Source organism: Malania oleifera, chromosome 4, assembly GCF_029873635.1.
Source record: "Malania oleifera isolate guangnan ecotype guangnan chromosome 4, ASM2987363v1, whole genome shotgun sequence".
NCBI classification, from domain to species: Eukaryota; Viridiplantae; Streptophyta; class Magnoliopsida; order Santalales; family Ximeniaceae; genus Malania; species Malania oleifera.
Genome location: NC_080420.1, coordinates 8590424 through 8595180, shown reverse-complemented (window position 1 = coordinate 8595180; position 4757 = coordinate 8590424).

The window sequence follows — 4757 nt, the reverse complement described above, 5'->3', positions numbered from 1 at the left end:
CATAGTTCATTTACAATTATAATAGTTCAGTATATTCCACTTCATATCATATGTCATGCTTATTTCGTCAAAGTCCGCTATATATAGTGTATCACTCGAAAAATACCATTTGAACCGCAAACATGGGTATCGAGTAGCTCCTACTGCAGTTTTGAAACAAATAAAGTAGTTTTAGAAAGTTTAGAGTTCATATGCCAAAAACCCCATTTTTTGCCAAAAATCGTAAAATCGTAAGAAACAATATTTATACCTAATAAAATTTTGCAAATAAGTGGTAAAAATGTGCATAAATACGTAAGTTATCTTTCTAGCAGTTTAGTTTTCTAAAAATACCGATGTAAACAAATCCCCTTACCTTAATCCCGAAAACTAAATCACGAGCGAATCGATCCAAAACAACGACATGGAATCCTCGAAATCTAAAAACCGAAGAACAATACTTTACTATAATCTCAACTACTACATAATTACCAAACCAAAAATGAAGTTGGATCCTTACCTCGATTTTAGGGAAAAACCCGAAAATCCTCAAATCGAAAATCTAATATGCTATAATTGTAGAGATTCTCCTCCTAATCCACGTAGTGATGTCCAACTATTGATTTCGGCAACAAACGACACGAAATCCTAGAGAGAAAGAGAGGGTTGGTTCGTGTTCTAGAGAGAGGGAGAGAGAATTGAGTTTCTTCCTCATTAAGCAACTAAATCATATTTATAAAAAGGTTGACTCGGCCAGCCTCGTCGGCGAGTTGAAGTTCTTGTCAACGAGTCGAAGAGGTCGCTCGTGGCCGAGAAAGTGACCTCATTGACGAGTCTGAGATTTTAGAATCTTTGAAAATCCCTTGGTATCTCCTCATCGACGGGTCCTTGTGTCTTGTCACTGAACCACATAAAAGACTTCGTCAACGACAAAAGGAGCCTTGTCGATGAGCTCTACTGTTTTATTTTTTTTAATTTTCCCTCTTTTTTATTTATTTATTTTTCGGGTTCGTGTCCCTACAATCTCTCCTCCTTATAAGAATTATGTCCCCAAAATTCACCAACCAATACGAAACACACTCTACCTTACGTCAGAGGCCTACTAAAAAGTCAGCAGCTACCCACAAGGCAGCTCTGACCCGAATTTATTACCTACCCTCACTTATGGCAGAGGAATACTGTGGTTACAACATAAAGCTTCTGGAGCTTACAATATACACACAAAACTCTCCCGAAGATCATATCTACTTACTAAAGATACTAACATACATACATTCTCTTACTAGACTAACTTAACCGTCTTTGAACAACTGAGGATACTTCTGACGTATCTCAATTTCTAACTCCTATGAAACTTCTTCCATTGCATGGTTCTGCCACAATACCTTCACCAATGGTATTTCCTTAGTTCGTAACTGCTGAACTTTCTGATCTAATACCTGTACTGGTACCTCCTCATACGATAAAGCATCACTGATCTTTAGAGGTTCGTAACTCAGCACGTGTGATGGATCTAACACGTACTTCCGTAACACTGACATGTGGAACACGTCATGGACCCTGGATAGTGTTGGGGGTAAAGCCACTTGATAAGCAACCGAACCTATCATTTTTAGGATATTGAAAGGCCCGATATACTGAGGACTTAGCTTCCCCTTCTTTCCGAACCTCATCACTCCTTTCATTGGAGTGATCTTCAGAAACACCATATCTCCTACCTCAAACTCTAGCTCTCATTGGCGAGTATTAGCATAACTCTTCTGCCGACTCTAAGCTGCCTTAATTCTCTCCCTGATTAACTCAACCTTTGTAGAGGCCTACTGAATCAGTTCTGAACCCAATATTTGCCGCTCACCTATTTGATCCCAGTACAACAGAGATTGACACCAACAACCATATAATGCCTCGTAAGGTACCATCTCTATGCTGGCCTGGTAACTGTTATTATATGCAAACTCAACAAGTAGTAAATACCGTATCCAACTATCACCAAAGTCTAGTACACAATCCTACAATATATCTTCTAACGTCTAAATAGTCCTCTCAATCTGTCCATCTGTTTGCGAGTGAAAATATATACTGAACGTTAGCTGTGAACCCAAGGCATCCTATAAACTCTTCCAGGAAACGAGACGTAAAATGAAGATCTCGATTCGAAACAATAGAAACAAGGATACCATGGAGTCATACAATCTCTTGCACATACAACTTAGCTAGCCGATTCAGAGAATAGCTGACTCTGATTGGAATGAAATGTGCAGTCTTTGTCAGCCGATCCACTATAACCCATATAACATTCTGTCTGTGCACCGCTGCAGATAATCCCATCACAAAATCCATCGAGATGTGCTCCCACTTCCATTTGGGGATGTCAAGTGGCTGAAGTGGTATTGCTGGCCTCTAGTGCTCTGCTTTGACCTGCTAACATGTCAGACACTGATCTACGAATCGAGCGATCTCTCTTTTCATGTTGGACCACCAGAAAGATTCCCTCTGATTTCGGTACATCTTCGTACTGCTAGGATGTATGGTGTAGAGCGAATGGTGTGCCTCCTCCAGAATGACCCGTTTAATCCCGTCGTCGTCTGGTACACATACCCTATTATGGAATCTCAAAATCCCATTACCGAAGATACTGAAATCCCTTTTGTATTATGATGGTATTAGTACTCTGGTATGTATTGTATATGGGATGTATGTATATTACGCTTCTGATGTATTGTAATATAGCTTATGGATAGTCGTACCCGGTAACCCACGTGGGGCTCGGGTGGTTTATATATGGTATTAGAGTTTCATGCATATAAAAAAAAAGTAGTAAAATTTTCGAGCCGCCACAACCAAAATACTCTCCACCATTATTTGTCCGGATGCACCTCAGTTTCTTCCCAGTCTATCTCTCAACTAGGGCTTGATATTTCTTGAACTCAACCAACACTTTTTGAATTCAAGGTATATACCCACAACTTCCTTGAATGATCATCTATGAAGGTCACAAAGTTTCTAAAGCCACTAAGTGTTCTCATCTTCATAAGGGCCACACACATCTGAATGTACCAAATCTAGTATCTCTGACTTTCTTGAATGAGGGGAATTCTTGAAGGAAATTCTGTTCTGCTTCCTTGACAAACAATGAGTGCACCTTTTCAGAAGTGTACTTTTTAGTCCACATAGTAGACTTTTCTTCCCTAGTAGAGCTAATCCTTTCTCACTTATGTGAGTCAGTCTCTTGTGCAACAACTCTGCTGTACCATTATCCTTCATCACATTAACAATGTCGTTTGAGATCTTTGCTTGCCAGAACATACAGTGTAGAGTGCTTCATGCCTCGAGCCATAACTATAGCACCCTTGGTGAGCTTCCACTAGCCATCACTGAAAGTGCTGCAATACCCTTCGTCATCAAGTTTACTTGCAGAAATCAAATTCAAACGAATGTCAAGTATATGCGTCACATCTCTAAGAACTAAACTCGTGCCATTATTTGTCTTCATATACACATCCCCAATTCCAATGACTTTAACCAAGCCATCATTGCCCATCTTTACTGTTCCAAAGTCACCAAATCTATAGGATATAAAGAAATCCTTCTGAGATTTAGCATAAATGGAGGCACCACTGTCAATCACCCAACTGGTCTTATGGTATGCAACATTTATCATTTCATCATCATAAACAATGAGGAAGTCTGCAAAAGTGGTGGTAGCAACTATATCATCACCATCTTTGTCATCTGCATTATTTGTTCCCTTCCCTTTCTCATTCTTGTTTTCTTTTTTCGATTGAATATTATTTTTTTTATTTGACTTGGAGGACCCGGGGTGTACTCCGGGGGATTTTTCCGATGCCTAAGTAAGGGATTACTTAAGAGAGGTTGTAAGCAACTGGAAACCAAATAAAAAAAAATAGTATTCATTTAGTTACATGCCAATCTAATCCATCAACATTTTCCTTCAATAATTATAAGAATGTTTGACCCATCAACTTTCAACATAACATTAATATTATAGGCAATTGCAGATGCGAAGTCAACTAAAAAAAAAAAATCAAAAAAAGCATGGCTCAGATACGTATCATCATATTTCATTCTTCTTTTGAGGGGGATGAAAATTAGTAGTAATAAGGTTTTACTTTCTTTCAAACTTGAAAATTTTTAGGAAAGAAGAACAAAGAAAATATAATTTTATATACTACCCATTTTAATTTTTCCTTTGGTCCTAATTATATTAAAGATATATTAATATTTTTAAAATGTTTAAATTTAAATATTAATGATTGTAAAATTAATTTTTTTCATTAATTTATTATATTTGTTATTTTTGTACTTTTTTTTAGAATTAAACATAAAAAGTTAAAGGAATCCATTTTTTTATTTTATTTAGTTATTGACGAAAATTAAAAAAAAAATATATATATATTGAACAAATTAACGAATAAATTTTTTCATCATTTTATCACATTAAAACAAAAATTAAGTATTAAAAAATCTTAAAAAGATAAAAAAATGAAATATTTATGATTTTTTAATTTACATAAAAATTACACGTACAATAAATCTCGTTGGACGGTCCGTGTAAGTATCATTGAAATTTTTTTCCAAATAAAGTATTATTTAATATTTTATTATAAAATAAAATAAAAATAAAAAAATACTCCAGCACATACGTATGTGACGTGTCATCTGCTTCTCGTTAATCTAATGCTGGTTTTGGATAACTCAACTCCGCAGGCTAACACAGGGGCACGTGTTGTGCACAAGCCGCTCTTTAATTTGCGGCC